The sequence below is a fragment of the Amia ocellicauda genome, chromosome 22 (assembly GCF_036373705.1).
Source record: "Amia ocellicauda isolate fAmiCal2 chromosome 22, fAmiCal2.hap1, whole genome shotgun sequence".
In the NCBI taxonomy this organism is placed as follows: Eukaryota; Metazoa; Chordata; class Actinopteri; order Amiiformes; family Amiidae; genus Amia; species Amia ocellicauda.
This window is the reverse complement of record NC_089871.1, coordinates 21,677,634-21,700,195: the sequence shown is the minus strand read 5'-3', so window position 1 is coordinate 21,700,195 and position 22,562 is coordinate 21,677,634. Positions and strand designations below refer to the sequence as shown.

The following is a 22,562-nucleotide window of genomic DNA, read 5'->3' as shown; positions in this document are numbered from 1 at the left end:
CGCAAAAGGAAGTTGAGAGCGTTGGCACTTAGTTCAACAGCTGCAGGCGGCACTAGATGTATCCCTAAATGAAAATACAAATATATATTTATTTCTTCACCTCTTCTTTGCGTTACGCGATGTAGTAGGAAAAATAAATCACCGCCGCTAGGAGAGAAGCACAGTTGTTTCCTATTCTAAACGCAATGTCATCCCCTAAAGCTACTGGGAGAAGACACAATTTAATGATTTCTTCTTCAAAGCGAAACGAAACGTGGTACTTAGATACACGTTACTTATTGCAGCCGGCCGGGCTCCGGCTCTGAGCGCATTTATAACCGTACCGTACCCCCTCTTTTTCGGATAGCCTACGCTTTTACTTTTCAGCATGCAGATCTATATATTAAAATATCTTACACGAAAATACACACCTACACATATACAATCTTACCAGTGTTCTGTATAGCCTATTATTATTATTTTGTACCATGGTTACAGTATTTTGAGATGTTAATACAGGAATGCGACTCTCAGAAAGTGAGGCACACTGAATTACAGCTACAGTCAGTACTCAAACAGGAGCTATTATTCAACTAAGATCTATTCCGTTTCTGCACGCATTTTGAAATTGTCCATTTCCTAGCGATTATTTAATATCGGTAAATAAAGAGGATTGCATTTCCTAGGCAAGGAAATTCTACATCCTTTACATATGCGCTAGTTAAATTATACCCTATATATATTCAGCTACAAAAAACAGAATGGGAACTTTTCAAAATGTACAGCAGGGCATATATATATATATATATATATATATATATATATATATATATATATATATATATATAATTTATTTTGTTTCTGTAATGGAATTTTTGTACTGTATGTTACAATGTAGCCTTTACCAAATAGAGTCGGACAAAGAGTCTCCTGTAGACTGCTCCAGTGCGCTGTGGTATCTAATATCATGTGTCCTATTCCAACATCTGTCTTTTCTGAATGATTTATAATCATAATCATTGACGTACAGGCTATTGAAAAACGTCGCACTACCAATATTGTAAACTATTAACGTTCCCATTGTTTTCTGAAATCCGTTATTCCGAATTAATATTGGGATTTAAACAGCAACTGGATGTCATTTAATTTCAAATTAAACGTGTATGTTATAAATTGTTAACTTCCCAATGACGCCTGGTCTCTGTAAAAACAATCTTAAAACAAATACGACAAATACATTAAAATAATCGTCGTTTACGTAATCGGGTGCTACTGTACATTGTCGCTAGTGTTGACTGGCGGATAATACCTTTTGTAAGAGGATGTTTAGTCACCGTTTTTAACGAAACCAATGTTATATGGAAGGGGCGTGGTGGGCATCAAATCCCAGCCGAAGAGCGCACTTAACGGAGCAGTCGCTACCCAGGCTGCCGGTGCCATCCACACACACCACAGCGGTTCATTCCATATTTATCATGTGATGAAGCATAATGGGAAATTGTAATACACAGTAACATCATAAACATGATTAGATTACATTACGATGCTAACCCGTAAGCCATTTCCAGTCATCATAAAAAGCAATAACTGCATTACTACGGGGGGAAGATGAATAAACCCATTTTCTTAAACAGTCCAGTTCCGTACACTTCCGTGCTACCTATTACACAGAGACCCACCAACACATTCAACTCTTTGCAAGAGAAGTCAAGATAAGCACTTTGCATATTCTGGTTATGAGTATAAGGTTTTAAACCATTAGATTGAAAGAGCTCAAAACGCCTACTGCTTAATTATTTCCCCGTCTCTTCAAAACCAAGCAAACAACAAAAACATCTCGCTTAATCGGGAAACTGGGGTTTCTTCTTCAATCATTAATGCTGGGTTACACTCAGCCATTGCGCATTTTAATGAAGACGATGTTTAATTCTTAACCTGCGAAAGAGAGGGGGACTCGGGTGGGCTACTACACACTCCAATTCCACTGTTATTTCATCCCTAGCCCTCCTGTGCAGTTTTAGTATTGACAGTTGTTTGTAGGACACTATATTTGATCTCATATATATACCCAACCTCCCGCTCTCATTCAGCATATACGGTTGTCAAACATGTATCTAAGAAAATATGCATTACATGAATGAATGAATGAACGAATGAATAAATAGATTTCATACTGAGTTCAAGTGGAGCACATTTGCAAACGTGGAATTCCCCAAACGCTCGTCGTGCGCACTGAGACTTTTGCGCACAAGTGGCTGCAACCTGCAAACTAACCTCTTGACATCGTGCGTTTTTTCCACCTAAAGTCCATCTACATAATAACTATCCACCACCAAGCGTTCAAAATTACGCCCGCAGTGATTGAGTCAATGCATTGCCTTTTTAAATACCCCTTCGAACATGCTTGCACAGATTAAATAATGTGATTCAATTAGGATGTAACGTGCATTTGTTCAAATGTCAAATCACCACCATAATCTTTTTATCTAATCATGGAATATGTCACGACGCAAGGGAATAGCCGTATAATAGAAAACAAATGTTTGGATCATTATTGCTATTCATGTTGTTGTACCAAATAATAAGAATAAATATAAAGGAACGATGCAAATAAAATAGATATTTTGCCAACAATTAAAATCAACAATAGCAATTCGAACCTGTTTAAACTAAGGTAAAATGCTCACTCACAAAATCACATAAGAACCCAAAACGCTCATTATGTATCCACCCCCAAGGGGATCGTGTTCATGGAGTTGCTGTTCGTTAAGTCAAAGGAGGAAAAAGTTGGCTTGATTGACATCTTTGGAATAAATAAATAATCATCGCCGGAAAAAAAAAAAAAAAAAAAAAAAAAATTAATTACCTTCACAATGATTAAATGGAACAGAATACCAATGTAGGAAAGGGAAAATGGACACATTTCCCCCCCTCAAATCAGCGAAGTCATTTTAAACCACACAATCAATGTATAGGCTACCCTATGGTTTACTTTGTTGTTTGTGTTTGTTGTGGGCAATACAATAGCAATAAAAGCTTGCTATCATTTTCTAATGACATCGAAATGGAATGAACCTTTTACAACAGTCATTACAAACATAATCCTTTATGAATAAGCATTAATCATACTAGCAAGCAATTTCCTGAATTCCTGTATTTCTTTGCAATATCAGCACTAACTTCATCCCAGCCCAATTCAATCGGATATGAACCAAATGACAGCCAACCGAACCTCATCGGCGGAGACTCCGAAACACTACAGTGCGACCCCCATTCCGTTCTTTCCTGCCCTCGCCCAGCTGTGATGCTGGGAAGTAAAGGGCATGTTATACACACATCCCTTGCAGAATCAGCATCCACTGCATATTGTCAAGAAGCGTGGCACCAGCTAGTAAGGGGCATTGGCTTAAAAATATTTGGTTTCCCCCCCCTCGGTCCTTACCTTAGATGATAGTCGTATTCTTTGTTTTATTGCTGTATATACCCTTACATCTTCCTGTAAAAAAATAAATAATAATCCTGCATATATGCGTCCTGCCGCAGATCCAGCGAGCCCGACTGCCTAGTGTATTGTGTTTAAAATCCCCCCGATAGCGCTGATTGCTCTCAGTGTGTGATATTGCAGAGCTGCTCTTCAGCCCGCTTCGAGAAAGCACAGCTGGCCGAGCTGGAAGCTGGAGGGTGATGTCATCGACACCCCCCCTCCCTCCGCCACACACACACACACTCCCCCCCCGCACTGCCTCTCCTCTCCTCCCCTCCCTTCACCTCCTCCTCTCCCCAGACGTGATGAAGTCAGAGCTCCTCCACGCTTCCAAAGGGGCGGCCAGAAGCGGCCAGGCTTTTTCAGCAAGAGGGATAGAAAAAAGGCACAGTACTGGAAACCAAAACGTACATGTGGAGGTGCTGAAGGCTCCCCCTGCACATGACTGGGGTGGTCATTGAACTACTGGTTGCATTAGTTTTTGTCATGTAAAGGATCAGCGCAGGGCGTCTTCATATAGATGTGTTTTGCAGTTATTGAGCATTGTCGCTGTTTTCTGGCGTTTTGTTTTTTCTGTTGGTCTCACCCACTGCCACTTTTCTGTCTGTAACATTGTGCAGAGCCTCCTATTTTTATGCGTGTTGAATTAGTGGTTGAAGATCATGTTATCGTTTTTCTAATAAAATCAATTTTTGTTTCTGTTAACACACTGAAATAATCAAAAATACCCCGTGCCTTTCCAGAACCATTGTTAGAGATGCTAGTTCTAGAATATATATTGGAAAGTCAGAGACATTTAGCTATGGCTGAGTAACAAAGAAGTAGTTTGTGTGTAGTTTGCTGCTGTTGCTTTGTGATACATTGTTGCCTCACAAATGCTATACATTGATAAAATAGTATTAATAATAACATCTTTTAAAAAAAGTCAAGGCATTTCTAAGAATAAGTGCAAGGCTTGATTTTAATTCTAAAGACCCCACCCCATGTGTGGTAAGCATTTGAGGTTAGACTAAATATGTTAGGGCTCATATTGCATTCTGGATATGCCAGTTTGTATTAAAACAGACTTGCTGTAACATTAAGCAGCTAATATCATTAATTATTTTGAGCTTACAGAGTTATATTGTGTATATACACTTCATGAAGGTAAACCACCTGATCTGACCTGAGCAAAAATTGAATAAAACATAAATTAGCTAACTAATGAAAAATGCACCCTTACTTCCTAATTTCTCATGAGACTCCACAGTGACACCAAAACATGTTGTGAAATTCCCACAGGCGAGAAATTGAATGCTTGCTGGTCTGCTTCTCCACACCTCAAATGAGCAGAGGGGTCTCCTGAAGTTAGGAGGCAATTTGATTTGAACCCTATTCTACTTCTGTGGAGTCTGGCAACATGTAATTATGCAAAGAAGGCAAATAACAGGTTGTTATCAGGTGGAGAGGAAAAATATTAAGTTTCTGCACACTCTAAAGAGCTACAAGTAGAATTAAGCTATACAATTGAAAATGATGTAGTATACATGTAAAAGTCTATATATAAATATCATATTGCAAGCTAAAATATAAATTCCATTCTGCCATAAAAACCAAAGGCCTACACAAATAAATACATATATGTGTAATATGACTTGTTGTTTTGAAAGGGGGTGGGTCCCCTAGATTTCCTTCCAATACATACATTTCACATGATCTCTAAATCAGTTCAATGGGCACAGAAAGATAAAATACCTTACTTTAAGTCTTTATTTTCAGATTAAACAAAATACAAATAAAAGAAGCAAATGCTTCAAGTATTACATTAATCATTCATATAAATACAATACAACATACTCAAAGCAAAGAGTCATAAAACTAAAAAATCTTATACTCAATTATGAATAAAGTACAGGAGAGAGACCACAGGAAACCTACCAGCACACCGTACTCTGAAAGGTCTCCATTTATTAAAATATCTTGCAATAAGCAATGACAAGAGTTGTATAACAGAGCACAAAGCTGTTTTCAATTAGTCAACCAATAACCACTTAAATGGTTTGCTATGCAGAGTAGACTTGGGAAGGGATTTCACTTGGTGAAGTAACCAAATTATTTATTGAAACAAGAATTAAAAGAAACCAAAACAACCTTTGAAACCATACAAACTAAACATCCCCATTGTAACCATGCTATATACAGTACCTATAGAAATTGTACACCGCCTTAAACTTCTTTCACATTTGCTGTGTCGATCCTATTTTTTTCACTTGGAAGTTTTGGGGTAGGTTGTGTAGTTACATGAAAATAAATACCTAATGCATTTTAATTCCAGGCAACAAAAGAGATTGTGTTTATAGGGGGCTGTAGATTTTCTATAGGTACTGTGTGAATATATATATATATATATATATATATATATGTACACACACACATTTTAGACATTCTCCAAACATTTATGTTTTTTAAAATTAAAATGTAATTGATAGATATGTGAGGTTATATGGATCAAGCAACATACCTATCGTAATGTTTAAATCCACACCATTTTTCTTATCATGACAAATGCAATCACCTGGTCCAATTCAGGCATGGAAAATGCAACATCTTGAAATAAACCCATCACAAATCAAGTCAATATTTCAGGCATCCCCTCTATCAGGTGATATCTGTCAGTTTATATATACTGTGGTCTCTTAATATACACTCACCTAAAGGATTATTAGGAACACCATACTAATACTGTGTTTGACCCCCTTTCGCCTTCAGAACTGCCTTAATTCTACGTGGCATTGATTCAACAAGGTGCTGAAAGCATTCTTTAGAAATGTTGGCCCATATTGATAGGATAGCATCTTGCAGTTGATGGTGATTTGTGGGATGCACATCCAGGGCACGAAGCTCCCGTTCCACCACATCCCAAAGATGCTCTATTGGGTTGAGATCTGGTGACTGTGGGGGCCAGTTTAGTACAGTGAACTCATTGTCATGTTCAAGAAACCAATTTGAAATGATTCGACCTTTGTGACATGGTGCATTATCCTGCTGGACGTAGCCATCAGAGGATGGGTACATGGTGGTCATAAAGGGATGGACATGGTCAGAAACAATGCTCAGGTAGGCCGTGGCATTTAAACGATGCCCAATTGGCACTAAGGGGCCTAAAGTGTGCCAAGAAAACATCCCCCACACCATTACACCACCACCACCAGCCTGCACAGTGGTAACAAGGCATGATGGATCCATGTTCTCATTCTGTTTACGCCAAATTCTGACTCTACCATCTGAATGTCTCAACAGAAATCGAGACTCATCAGACCAGGCAACATTTTTATAGTCTTCAACTGTCCCATTTTGGTGAGCTTGTGCAAATTGTAGCCTCTTTTTCCTATTTGTAGTGGAGATGAGTGGTACCCGGTGGTGTCTTCTGCTGTTGTAGCCCATCCGCCTCAAGGTTGTACGTGTTGTGGCTTCACAAATGCTTTGCTGCATACCTCGGTTGTAACGAGTGGTTATTTCAGTCAAAGTTGCTCTTCTATCAGCTTGAATCAGTCGGCCCATTCTCCTCTGACCTCTAGCATCAACAAGGCATTTTCGCCCACAGGACTGCCGCATACTGGATGTTTTTCCCTTTTCACACCATTCTTTGTAAACCCTAGAAATGGTTGTGCGTGAAAATCCCAGTAACTGAGCAGATTGTGAAATACTCAGACCGGCCCGTCTGGCACCAACAACCATGCCACGCTCAAAATTGCTAAAATCACCTTTCTTTCCCATTCAGACATTCAGTTTGGAGTTCAGGAGATTGTCTTGACCAGGACCACACCCCTAAATGCAATGAAGCAACTGCCAGGTGATTGGTTGGTTAGATAATTGCATTAATGAGAAATTGAACAGATGTTCCTAATAATCCTTTAGGTGAGTGTATTCATGCGTATATTGTAACAAAAATATGATTTTGTAAAATAAATGCAAGTATTTTTTGGTTGGTCAAATAATGGTATTTTATAGTAACATTTATTTACACCTCTAAATATCTCAACATAAAATCAACATTCAGTATTCTGGAGGTTAATAGGAAGATTGTGGAACCTTTATAGATGCTTCCAATGGTCACCTGTTTCCATAAGATATAAGAGGAGGTTGCACACAGATGGAATTAATTAGTAGCAATTAATGTCATGGTCAAAGTCAGACAGCTGTGCGAAAATCACTGGCAAATTGTCACTGACCTCCACAAAAAGCTGAACCTACCAGTTTCCACTATAATGTCCATCATCAAGAAGTTTGGGGATACTGGAATAGGATGCTAGAAAATATTACCACTTTGTGCTGTGAGAAAAGTGTTTCAGGAGAAATAGTCATGGTTTTGGAAAGCTTGAAGTTCAACAGTATATACACTACATGTCCAAAAGTATGTGGATTTGGCTATTCGGTGTATAAAATCAAGCACACAGCCATGCAATCTCCAGACACAAGCCTAAGATCACCATGCACAATACCAAGTGTTGGCTGGAGTGGTGTAAAGCTCACTGCCATTGCACTCTGGAGCAGTGGAAATGTGTTCTTTGGATCTGGTAGTCTGATGGATGAATCTGATTTTAACGGATGCCAGGAGAACACTACCTGCCCGAATTCACTGTAAACTGTAAAGTTTGGTTGAGGAAGAATAATGGTCTGGGGCTGTTTTTCATGGTTCGGGCTCGGCCCCTTAGTTCCACTGATGGGAAATCTTAACGGTACAGCATACAATGACATTCTAGATGACTTTGAACTTCCAACTTTGTGGCAGCAGTTTGGGGTAGAGCCTTTACCATTTCAGCATGAAAATGCCCACGTGCACAAAGCGAGGTCCATACAGAAATGGTTTGTCGAGATCGGTGTGAAAGAAGTTGACTGGCCTGCACAAAGCCCTGACCTCAACCCTATCCAACACCTTTGGGATGAATTGGAACGTAGACTGTGAGCCAGGCCTGATCACCCAACATCAGTGCCCGACCTCACTAATGCTCTTGTGGCTGAATGGAAGCAAATCCCCGCAGCAATGTTCCAATATCTAGTGGAAAGCCTTCCCAGAAGAGTGGAGGCTGTGATAGCAACAAAAGGGGGACCAACTCCATATTAATGCCCAAGATTTTGGAATGAGATGTTCAATGAGCAGGTGTCCACACACTATTGGCCATGTAGTGTATGTAATTAACACTGTTTGTTAACTCCTTGATGAAGGCCATCCCAGGATTCCTTTATTCTCATCAGACTTGATGTTGCAAACAGCTGGATTTCATGATGTACAGGATTTGTTTGTTTTGTTTGTTTTATGTTGTAGGATCCCATCCTCGGTCCAATGGTCCCTTTTATGTTATACTTCCATTATATTGCTATGTATGTTAAATAGCATTGCACTTTCTTTCTCTGTGCATCCAGAGTATACATCTTTCCATGCTTCTTTCAGATATTATAATTAATATTTATTTATTAATGGATTGGTTAATGTTTTTAGGAGAAGAGGATGGCGAGTTACAACAACAAAAGCGATCAAAAGGTCAGTGGGTCATATTGGTAATGATTGATTAGCTTAATTTAATTGATGTAGCATGTAGTAACACAAGTTTAATGTTGATTTATGTAACATAAAACATGTAACATGACAAGCAAATATATCAAGTCTAATTTACCTATCAATGTTTGTATCGTCTGGAATGAAAGACAATATTTACAAAGCCTCTAATAATAATCCACATGGATTGAGGATTGACACATTTCAGATATTTTCTTTTTATTATTATTTTGCTATTGAAAAATACAAGTATCAAATGCTGGATTATTCAATGTATGTAAGCAAAAAAGGTCAGTATCAAGTAACCCACTACATAGTAACCAACTACATAGAGCAGTGTCCCTCATGAAGAAAAAACACCCATTATATAAAGTTGATTGGACTGTGCTTAGGTATGATGAACAATAAGAGTGAAACAGAAGAATAAAGTAATTTACTGGGAGGGAAGTGGGGATGCACTGTGTTGGGTAAAACCTGGTACTTGGTACCTGGTCTCGGTTAATTTCTTGTCGTTGTTGGTCGAGACTATAATATTTCACCAGAACGGGCACAACTCTGGGATGGTACGCTGCTGGCTTCAGCTTGTGAACTAAATAATGAGGATCTAAAAAAACAACTGTAAGAAAATAATAAATACCTGAATTGGAACAGTATATTTGTTACTATCAGCGAGATGTGATTGTGACACATGGAGTAGAAAGATATAGTGACAGATATAGTGATTTTGTTTCAAGGTGTACCCTCTTGAGTCATGCATAGAGGATGGTACCACTGCTGACTTGAGTGATGGGTGGTGGTGGAGAGGGGTTACAGGATGTATTTGACAGTTCCTTGCTTCAGGATGAAAGTTAATATATTTTATATATACAGTGAGGGAAAAAAGTATTTGATCCCCTGCTGATTTTGTACGTTTGCCCACTGACAAAGAAATTATCAGTCTATAATTGTAATGGTAGGTGTATCTTAACAGTGCGAGACAGAATAACAGCAAAAAAATCCAGAAAAACGCATTTCAAAAAAGTTATAAATTGATTTGCATGTTAATGAGGGAAATAAGTATTTGATCCCCTATCAATCAGCAAGAATTCTGTCTCCCAGGTGTCTTTTATACAGGTAATGAGCTGAGATTAGGAGCACTCTCTTAAAGGGAGTGCTCCTAATCTCAGCTCGTTACCTGTATAAAAGACACCTGTCCACAGAAGCAATCAATCAGATCAGATTCCAAACTCTCCACCATGGCCAAGACCAAAGAGCTGTCCAAGGTTGTCAGGGAAAAGATTGTAGACCTACACAAGGCTGGAATGGGCTACAAGATCATCACCAAGCAGCTTGGTGAGAAGGTGACAACAGTTGGTGCGATTATTCGCAAATGGAAGAAACACAAAATAACTGTCAGTCTCCCTCGGTCTGGGGCTCCATGCAAGATCTCACCTCGTGGAGTTTCAATGATCATGAGAACGGTGAGGAATCAGCCCAGAACTACACGGGAGGATCTTGTTAATGATCTCAAGGCAGCTGGGACCATAGTCACCAAGAAAACAATTGGTAACACACTATGCCAAGAAGGACTGAAATCCTGCAGTGCCCGCAAGGTCCCCCTGCTCAAGAAAGCACATGTACAGGCCCGTCTGAAGTTTGACAATGAACATCTGAATGATTCAGAGGAGAACTGGGTGAAAGTGTTGTGGTCAGATGAGACCAAAATCAAGCTCTTTGGCATCAACTCAACTTGCCGTGTTTGGAGGAGTAGGAATGACCCCAAGAACACCATCCCCACCGTCACACATGGAGGTGGAAACATTATGCTTTGGGGGTGTTTTTCTGCTAAGGGGACAGGACAACTGCACCGCATCAAAGGGACGATGGACGGGGCCATGTACCGTCAAATCTTGGGTGAGAACCTTCTTCCCTTCCCTCAGCCAGGGCATTAAAAATGGGTCGTGGATGGGTATTCCAGCATGACAATGACCCAAAACACACAGCCAAGGCAACAAAGGAGTGGCTCAAGAAGAAGCACATTAAGGTCCTGGAGTGGCCTAGCCAGTTTCCAGACCATAATCCTATAGAAAATCTGTGGAGGGAGCTGAAGGTTCGAGTTGCCAAACGTCAGCCTCGAAACCTTAATGACTTGGAGAGGATCTGCAAAGAGGAGTGGGACATATGGATATATGCTCACAATACTTTACAGTAGGTTACCAGATATTCAGAATAATTATCAAGGTATCAACAGTGCTTCCCAGATTACTTAAATTGTATGTATTACAAATCAGGGTTGGGGTCATTTCCACTAATTCAATTCCAATTCAATTATTTATCCCTTTAAATTCCATCAAATCAATTCATTACCCAAAACACTTTCCTAAATTCCTTTTCAATTCAATTATTCTCAATTCCAAATTCAGATCAATTCTGCTATCTCAATTCCAAATTCTGATCAATTCTATTTCTATTTCTCCCACACCAATTCCTTAATACTTAATGGTTTCCTTCTTTGTTCTTTTCAAATTTTCAAAGTGATCAAACACCAGAGGCTTCCCTGACATTGTGAAAGTGTCACGGGCGGGGCGTGACTGTCCATTAGCATTAATTGATCACTTATTTATTTACTTATTATCATTTTTATTCATTTGGTTATTGTTTGTGCACTGTGTTCATTTTTCACGATGGTTTTATTTATGAAGTATGTTCTTTTGTCTTCCTTAGTGTTTCTATTTTTATGGTTAATTTGTTATTTGGGTTAATTATTGGGTTAATTGATTAATCGCTTTTGTTGCCCAGCGCAAACTGCCGGATCGCATTCCCACACGGACTAACCTGCACGTTTTCTCATTGGTCGCTTTTACCTGTGCCCCTATTCCTCTATTTAGTATTTAATCCCAGGGAAATGGTAATTCAAGGGAGAGCAATGGACTACTGAGCAGGACATCTGGCGGAGGGGGGGTATGGGAATAAAAATAAAAATAATCAAAATCAAAATCAAAATCAAAATCAAAATCAAAACCCCCTGTCCTGGGGCTAGAGACTTGCCTGCTGTGTTTTTTTTTTTTTTTTTTTTTTTTTTCTCTCGGTCTTTGTGATGCAGACGAGTGACTGCGGGATAGAAGAAAAGACATTCATTACATTTGAATTCGTGCAATCTGAGACTTGCTAATACTTGTTCCTACCTGCAGTTGTTGGGGTCCCGGTTGGCCGACGGGGTTCCAACCCAGCTGCAAAGAGACTTGTTTTCTCCGAGAGGAAGGGGGATTCCTCCGTGTGGTATCACCTATTGTGAAAAGAAGAGACTGTGAAACTTTGACGTTGTTTTATATTGGGAAACTGGAATTTATGGATTCTACTTTTCTTTGTTATTCTGGGTAGGGTTTTTAGTGTTTTGTGCCCATTTTTATTAAAGGCAGGTTTTAGAATTTTAGGGATGCCAACTTCCTAGAGTTCTGAGATAGTACAGTCTTCATGCCCTGTTCTAGCTATATATAATAAATTGTTACTTTTTGTGAACTTGCCTTCCGTGTGGTGGTGTTCTGGGTTCCGGCCGAACCTGCCCGGGGAGAGAATTGACGGGGGGTGAACAAGGTCATCTCTCCTCAAACAAGAGGTGGCGTGGTTGTGAGCGTGTCGCCCATAGGCGGTGACAAGTGTTTGTCCAAATCGGTAGGCAGTGGGTCCTCAACCAGTCCAGGTTCAATCACAAAATCAGGGTTCTCGGTAATAGTCCATGTCGATAACACAAGCAATCATTAAAAATAAATTTAAGTCAAAACCACCACAATCCTTCTACCCAACAAACAAGGAAAGCGAGGTAGGTCCTTATAAAGTTTTAGAACTGTGTGTAATTGAGATGGTTCTTGTGATGTATCCTTCCCAACAAGAGGGCAGGACTAGGACACTGTCTTCTATGAGTGTCTATTAAGTGGATGAGGAACTCATTGGCTGAGATTCAGATAATAGAAATTCCGCAGTTACTAGGAGGCCAGGACAAATTGACCTGAGAAGCTGCGGAGAAGCATTTGCCTGTAATTTTAATTTAAAAAATTGTATTGTCTAAATCATTGCAAAATGTGATAAACACAATTATTACAAAATAAAATGGTTTAAGAACAAATACATAATTATAGAGGATTCATAATGGATTAAAAAGGGTAAAATTATTAAAACCAGGAAAATGAAAAGCATTTTCAAATTCTGAAGTATGAGATGCTGACTATTACAAATTCAATTCCAGCTTAAATGTCTAAATTCCAAAGACTGAAACGTTCACAATTCCAATTCATGAATTTAAATTAAAAGAATAATTAATTTGAATTGATCAATTAAAAAAAAAAAGATTTGAGTTGGAATTAGCCCATGAATTTAAATTTAAATTGAACTGACCCCATCCCTGTTATAAACAAAAAAATATTGAACATGTAATTGTGCATGTTGCTACATGTATGAAGCCAATTTAATTTACAGTTAATAGGTGCACAGAAATTAATATACAGTATCACTCTGTTCAGGATTAAAGTCAATATTTCAATTAACCTACTTAAACTTTCTCATACAGATTCTGTATGAGAAATGCATTTATTTTCCACTTACCAGGATGGCTAATATCAGTCAAACAGAATAACTGCTCTGTTGATATGTACAAAGGTAGTATCGCTGTTTATTGACCAGTGGTGTGTGTGCTTCCAGAATAAATGGGTACTTTCTCCAGCTTGGGTTACTTACACCAAGTCTCAAGTCGCAAGTTTTTTTTTTTTTTTTTTTTTTTAATATGTGATTTCTCGTTTGGATGGGTGAATGGGTTGTAATGTAGCGTTAGTAATCTGACAGCCAAAACATTGGAAGCAAAAGCAATGTCTGATGAAATATGTAAATGGACACGAGTACAATGTTATGACACATGACGAATGGGGAAAGGCGTGTGGGTCTCCGCCATTAGTTCTTTTCATTTGTCACTCTTTCTGAATGACTCAGTTCAGTTAAGCATAAAATTATAGCTGTAACACTGCTAAGACGGGCAAACATGGGAACATGAGAATATACTGAATCTTAGGAAACAGGGGGCTATTTGGCATATCTTGCGTGTTTGGTTTTTAGTAGTTTATTGACTGCAAAATTGCTCCCACCTGTTTCATGAAAGAAAGGACAATCGGCTATATTAATGGATAATTGCAGAGAGAAAAATTAACAAGATGGACAGAATGGAATGTCACAAAGGGATGTCAGAAGACCTGGAACTTTTTTAATATATTAATATAGATTGTCCAAATAGGTTTCCCCTTATTCCACCCTAATTTGGAATAAACCATTATTAAACTCCGGTCACCACTACAACCCAGCATTGAGCAAGTGCAGAATGGAATAGACATAGCATGTGCACAGTGTCAAAGCCAGCAGCTGTTTTTCACACTGTAAGCTCAGTATGCCCATTGCCTGGCTATGACACCAGACAGAAGAATGCTTAATACCTACTGTGTAACTATCGCATCAATCTGATGATTTGTAGATCGAGCAGCATGAATGTTCAGGCACCTAAAAAGCCACAGGGGTCATATGACTACAGAGAGACAAGTTATCTCCAGACACTTTTTACCATTCCAGCTAGTTGTACTCAAATTGACAAATTGTGTGCTGGCATCCGTGAACGCTTGGCCAATGCAGATGATGGTACAGGCAATATTCAAGACCAGCTTGTGTAGAGTGTGCGATCAGAGCCCCCCACTCAGTTTCAAACTGGCGTCTCAAGCACAGCTGTAAGTGCCTGATGCACACAACTCCACCAGCATAGTGACAGACTTGCTACAGTTCCTTGACACATGGTTTTTAAACGCTGTACCATGTTCAGAGAAAGATGAAGTCACTGTAATTAGCTCATACCCTATGAGACCCCATTACACTTGTTCTTGCCTTTAATGGTATATCGTGCACTGTGGGCTAAACCCACCACTTAAGAAGCCTCTAGACCTAGATCATCTTAACCTTCAAATGAAAAGTATTTTGAAGGACTGGACATGTTAAAGGGGGCTGAAAAAGTAAAGCGTGGATCCTACTTTAGCTTGACTAGACAATGACTAGAAACGGGGACCACTTCAGAAGATCAGGGAAGTACAGGGACATCCCCATATAGCAGCAATATTGGAAAACCACATTAACAGTATGATCTTCAAAAGGAGCAAAACTCCTTTTAATTTCAAAAAGATAATTTGAGTATGTAACAGCCGGACACATGTAGCGGAGATAGAGACTCTGGATCCGGTGGTGTTCGGGCTTTATTTGAAGTCCAAAAAACAAAAAAACAACACAAAGTGGGAACAAAGCAACACCAGCACACGACACATAAACGGGGTGCTCCGGGGAGTCAACAGGTGTGCGCGCCAGTTCTGCGTCTCCGTGGTTAGCTCTCTCCCCGAGGGAGTGAGCGAGGTTAAATAGACGGGGCACAGCTGCTGCTGACGTCACAGTCGCCACGGTGCTCACTGCCCGCAGCCGTGAGTCGGCAGCCTGTTTACGAAGGAGCGGACAACACGGCTGCGGCACGTGAGCACCTAATCAGCGATCATCAGCAGCAGCTGTGCCGTGACAGACAGCGGTCTGTCACAGAGTCACTACATAAACTGTTCTTTAATGCTTTTTAAACATAAAATGTATCATCTATCCACTTTCTTTAACTTCACAATGATAAAATTTGTGTATTCGAAATGTATAGATGGTATTTTCCATAATTCACTTTCAGTATATTGTGATATGATTTCCCTAAATGTTGCTTACATTACTTTTGGTATAGGAATTAAATGTAAAAAAATGCCTGTGTAAAACCACTGACTGGAGGCATTCCTCCCATTGTTGGAAATCTTCACTGATGTTGTTGTATCTTACTGTGGCACTCTGACAGTTATTCCAGCCAGCATCCCAGGGATTTTCAGCCTGCTTCAGCAATTCTTTTTATTTGATTAAATATGCAAATTAGGGCTACAATTACTCTGCCTGGTTGTCTACATTCATCCATTTACTTTTACTTGATCATTCTTTCTCCCTCATGCTGATGATCATGTTTCCCAATTTTAACCTTCACATGTTTACATTGATGCATTGCTTTGCTTTACATAGGCAGACCAGATATTATGCCATGTACAGTACCCGTGTTCTGCTAAATGCACCATGGTGTTTGGGGAGGTGTTAATGGCATGTACTGGAGCAATAACACTACAGGCATTGCACAATGTGATATATCTTATACAGCCTGTACCATGGTAACACTAGTTACATATACAGGAAGCATCCCACATAGTAACAGTAAGCTAAGTATAACACTGTGGGTAGTACCATGGTGATGTATTGAATACATTATGCATACATAAGCTGGGAAAAATATAAGTGGAAAGAAGAACATATTGTATATTGCAATTTCTATGAGATGAGCAATAACATGAATGTCCTTTTCCTTGGTATTCTCTCATACAGTCTGACCAATGATCAATGTTCAATGCTCATTGATCTTTTTTACACAAAAGTTATAGTTTCCTGCTTTATCTTATAACACCAGTCCTTAGATCTTATTTCTTCTAGATCCTCATGCAAAATATTTGATAAGTGCAAAGATGACCGTATTAACACAACCCTTTTAGCATTTGAAAATCCAGTATTAGCAGCGGAGGTGAAAAATGCTTGGAACTTAGTTAAGGAGCTCTCTGGAAAGAAATGTGAGTCTACAGATGGAAAATGGAAAGGCACCTGGCCTCTATTACCAATTGAATTTAGGAAGCTTCCCATAGTCTAAAATAACCTCTGGAAGTTCTGTGATAAAACTTACAATGTTAATAGACCTGACAAGTGGGGAATATCTGGCTTGAATCCAATACCCAAGAAACGCAACGCAAGAAACTACTGAGGCAAGCCGTCTCAAAAGTGTTCTGTCCAAGTCAGGACGGGATTCGTCCAGAACGATCTACAAACTCGCATATTCTCGAACTTCATAAAATTGTTGAAGAACTGCAAAAGGGAAGCTATCTTGGTTTTTGTCAACTTCTGAAAAGCTTTTGATTCCATCGACAGAAGACAGGTGTTCCAAATTCTAGAGTCCCACCAGAAATTGTCAAAAGCCATCAAAAAAATGTACAGAAATACTTCCCTCTTGCACCATTCCTATTCATCATCTGCCTGGATTACACTCTCTGTACATCGATCCATAACTCTGATGGTTTCACTTTGAAATGACGTCTTAGTAGTCACCATGCAGCTGTTGTAATAGTAACCTTGCATTTGCTGACCATATCGCTCTTCTGGAAGATACACTGGATCAAGCCCAATATCTCCTCATAAGAGTGGAAACTGCCTGCCAATCCATCGGCCTATATCTCAATATATCCCAAGACAAAATACATGCACCTCAACTGGTCCATGACGGATCAAATCCATTCCTTAGATGGTTTGCCCATTGTAATAGTCAAGGAATTCAAATATTTTGGTGGGTACACAAGCACCAGCTATTACATGAAACTGTGCATTGGTCATGCCTGGAGTGCCATCCACTATCTCAACAGCAGATAATGAAAGAAACAAAAACAAGTGTTCAAGGCTACAGTAGAAACCCTACTTCTTTATGGGACTGATTCCTGGACATTAACAAGCGCTCTCAGTAAAAAGCTCAATGGCACATTTACTCGGATGCTAAGAACTATCTATAACACCTCTTGGAAATCGCATCCCACAAATAAGTCACTGTACGGCAAGCTCCCGAAAATAACTACTCAAACATCGTCAGCTTGCTCTAAGCAGGCCATATCTCCTGACAAGATAAACCAGCAGGCAAACTCCTCCTTTGGACCCCTGATTCCAAGCATCACGTTGGCCACCCTAACATCACTGCTTCAACAAGACACAGGTCTAACTGATGCTGAACTAGTTACCATAATGAAGGATAGGGATGAAGGACAAACTTTGTGCATACTTCACCTGTTACATCTAACCATTGCAAATGAATTATAGTATGATACTTGGATGTCTGGTAGTTATTATTTATTTGAAGGAAGAAAACTGTCACTGATGATTGCACTTTACCTACCATGTCCCTAATACTAATACACATTTAGTCATGGTAAAAATGGTACATATTCAAAGGATACATAGATAGAAAAAAAGATAGGTAAATAAATACATTGTAGGATAGACATATTCATAATGAGAAAAGGATGGATAACTAAGCAAAAGAAAAACAAGAATCAAGTAATAACAATTTGAATCTGAAATGAAAGAAGACAAAGTGCGTAGTTTCAAACTGTAACTAAACTTACAGCTTGGTGTACATGCTGAAATCCTGAATAGATTTAATTATTGTCCATAATGCCCATTATCTCCATGCTGTTGCACTTTGAGAGATTATATCCCCATCTCCACTGTAAAAGGAACCTGTACTCGCCTAGCCTAATTTGAGATCATTTTGCACAGGGTCAAGTGCTATTCTGTTTTTAAGTGTAAAATTGAGCTGAACTGATTTGGTCATTCACCATGTTGAGAAAATGTTGTGACAGTACTTTTAATTCATTACTTTTTAAGCTAGAGAAAGCACAGGTGATGGTGGTACCATGTTTCATGACAAAAAACATCTGAATGAGGTGTCACTACTTAACCCTTTCAAGTATGAACTGTTGAAAATGAAAATCTTATTTTGTATTGCTTGATGAGAGGGAAAATGGAATTCTCATTTAATGACAAAGCTAACATACAGCACATATAATGTTATTAACAATGAATTATGCACAATTTAGTTCTGAGAGTGACAGCACAGAGGGGCTTGTATGATAGGTGTGATATGTGTGGTTATCTGAAAGAGAAAATAGCTCCCAAAGGAGTCTGTGGCACACGATGGGAAGGACTGAAAACGTACAACCACTGAGTTGCCGTTAGGGCTCTGTGTATTGTCAGATGAGCCTTCCCCTTCCTATGCTTAAATTACAAACAAATGATTGCCACCCTAAAATACACTACCTATTTATTTTTTTTTGTATGAAAGGTTTAAATGAACTATATTAAATACAACCAAAGGTTTAAAGAGGGTGACATCATCTTCAATACAGTTTCAATTATGGTTAAACAAAACATTTTCTTCTGTCCTTTTTAAGCTACATGAACAAGGTTAAAAAATATGCATATAAATTATCCAGTGCTGTATAAAGACTTATGTAAAAGCTTGTTAGATGTTGTATAATTGAACAAATTCATGGAGTAAAATAATGGAAGTATGACATAATAGCTTACTGGAGAAAAAATAAATAAAAATCCCTACTCTGTCAAAACCCCAAAGGCTTTTTATTTAACTATCTGGACTATCATTAAGACAGACTTGTGGTAATATTCTAGTGCACACAGCTCACAGTGCTTGGAGTTTCTCCAGTACACATGATGCATTTTTAAAGAGTTACAATTGTTTCAATTGTTAATGTTTTATAAGTCTCTTGGCTGGAAGTAGTTTAATATATTTTAAAAGAAAGTAAAGCAAAAAAGGGGGCATTAGTAACGCCAGGATAAATAGTTTAAATACTTAGTCTATAGAAACATTCTATAAAACATTTGAATTACTGACCTAGAAAAGTGAACATATGGAAGAACGTTTTTCATTATTTCTGTAGTTTTTCTATTAAATGCTTTTTAAATTTAGATTAAAATCGCTACTACCATTGTATCAATTCCTATGACGCTTGATGTTTAAACCTATTTACATAGCAGTAGTGCAACATAACATAATAATAATAATGTATTAATTCATTACAATTGCAGTATAGTTCACTACATAAATATTTATAAAACTAAAAATGCTGCATGTAAAAAATACAATGCAGACAATGTTTGTACTGTTGCAGTAGTGGTAGTTTTGCACTTTGTTTGCACTTATGTTGTAAGTCGCCCTGGTTAAGGGCATCTGCCAAGAAATAAAAATAAAAATAATAATAATAGTACTAGCTATTATATTATTATTTGTTATTCAACTATTAATTATTTTACTATTCCTACTACTACTACTACTACTACTACTACTACTACTACTACTACTACTACTACTACTAATAATAATAATAATAATAATGTTTGATTTTCATCTTCATTCATTGTCAAATGTTTTCCTGTATGAGCACTTTATTTAAGTAGCAGCAAACAAGATTTTAGAAATAACAACCAGTAATAAATACTTCAATTTTGATTAATGCATTATAAGGAAATTTATTGACAGCCACAACAAGCTCCATGATAAATATTTTGATGTCACTGACTCTCATAGTGTTAAACCATTAAGGTCTTATCCACTGTTAGATACTCTGATTTTATTGTACTATAAAAGTTACTAAAGCTCTTTTTTAAGATCAGATGTTGTATATCACAAAGTTAGAGTTGAAATTCCTTGATTACCAATGTATCAATTATTTTTGAATGACCTCCTGCAAATTAATCCAGTTAATTGAAATTAACTAAACTACTGAATGGTAACTAACACAATTATATAATGTGTTTCTTTGTCATTATGCCTACATAAGACCTTTTTTAAGTTATGTAGCATTCATCTAATATGAGACAACCTAATACAAGGTGCAGTGAGAAAGTGCCCGATGTCATGAAAGACCCTTTGATCCATAGTTTCCCCCTGGATTTTGCTGATGAAAGTGTCTCTGCATTTGCAGCAGTAAAGTAGGATTCCACACAAAGAAAAGCCATATGGGCAAATGAACAACAAGCAAACAGAGCATTATTATTAGTAGTATTACTATTATTGTATATAAAATTTAGCAATCACTAAAATACAATGTTCTTCATATACAAACTATTATTGGGGTAACAGCATCTTTTATAAAAATACTAGTTTGGTCTAAAGGTGTAATCTAAATAGATGCATCTATTTAGAAAGGAAGTGTTGAGAAGATGATTAGACACTGTATCATTCATTGATTATTAATTTCATTGCACACAATCACCAGTGTTTCTACAAACATGACCTTCATCCACACAGCAAACAAAATGACATTTGTATCAAAAGTTCTATGTTTGTACAGTCCACACTACAAGAAGCATTATAATTAGAATCATTTGTTTTGTAATACTTAAAGAAATCAGAATGTGTTGGCAGTTACTTAATATTTAATCTAAGGGCTATTCCTTACAAAATGAGATCAAATCTTCCTACTGTTAGCCCTGTCTCGTCAAGATTCCTGTGTACCAAGCACATGTATTTTGCTTCACATTATGTTTGGCCACTTGGTTACCCTATAGGATTTGGTGTCATCCAAGCAGTGAGAATGTACTCAAGTGAAACCAGTCTACCGGAAAATGGGTAACTAGCTTTGAATACAAAAAGGACTTTGGACTTGGGTGTTAAGTCAATTATGACTATTTTATGCAAAGAGTTTGAAAAATCTAGCTTTTACCAGATGCACATTTGTAATAGTTTATTGTTATCTGTTTTACAGAAGGGAATTTACAAGTATATTTTCTATGACCTGTCAAAGGCATGTTCATGCTACATAAAGTTCTTGTGTGAATTACACTGAAACAACTGGGTACAGGCATGTAGAGGCAAGTAGACTGGTGAAAAATAAATTATGAAAATAACATGGCCTAAGTACAATTTACACCCTGAAGCCCTTAACACCATTACTACACCTGTGATAAGATGAAGAGTCTGTTAACTCCTACAGTATATTACTTGTCCTTCTCTTAAGATGAATTCAGTTCAGAAATTCCATCTTGCATCTAGGCAATAATTTGAACAAGCAAACTCTCAATTTGATATTAAATAACCGTTGCTTCAATGCATTTAGGGGTGTGGTCCTGGTCAAGACAATCTCCTGAACTCCAAACTGAATGTCTGAATGGGAAAGAAAGGTGATTTAAGCAATTTTGAGCGTGGCATGGTTGTTGGTGCCAGACGGGCCGGTCTGAGTATTTCACAATCTGCTCAGTTACTGGGATTTTCACGCACAACCATTTCTAGGGTTTACAAAGAATGGTGTGAAAAGGGAAAAACATCCAGTATGCGGCAGTCCTGTGGGCGAAAATGCCTTGTTGATGCTAGAGGTCAGAGGAGAATGGACCGACTGATTCAAGCTGATAGAAGAGCAACTTTGACTGAAATAACCATTCGTTACAACCGAGGTATGCAGCAAAGCATTTGTGAAGCCACAACATGTACAACCTTGAGGCGGATGGGCTACAACAGCAGAAGACCCCACCGGGTACCACTCATCTCCACTACAAATAGGAAAAAGAGGCTACAATTTGCACAAGCTCACCAAAATTGGACAGTTGAAGACTGGAAAAATGTTGCCTGGTCTGATGAGTCTCGATTTCTGTTGAGACATTCAGATGGTAGAGTCAGAATTTGGCGTAAACAGAATGAGAACATGGATCCATCATGCCTTGTTACCACTGTGCAGGCTGGTGGTGTGGGGGATGTTTTCTTGGCACACTTTAGGCCCCTTAGTGCCAATTGGGCATCGTTTAAATGCCACGGCCTACCTGAGAATTGTTTCTGACCATGTCCATCCCTTTATGACCACCATGTACCCATCCTCTGATGGCTAGTTCCAGCAGGAT

At 38.4% G+C, this 22,562-nt stretch overlaps 1 protein-coding gene across 1 annotated transcript in view; it reads right to left on the bottom strand.

Moving 5' to 3' along the window:
* The window catches only part of ptprsa (protein tyrosine phosphatase receptor type Sa), a 319,426-nt gene extending 315,805 nt beyond the window's left edge, over nucleotides 1-3,621 (bottom strand). Inside the window, exon 1 of the mRNA XM_066696343.1 lies at nucleotides 3,422-3,621. The gene's annotated coding sequence lies outside the window, so the exon portion shown is untranslated. The remainder of the gene's footprint in view (nucleotides 1-3,421) is intronic.
* Between the last annotated feature and the right edge of the window lie 18,941 nt (nucleotides 3,622-22,562).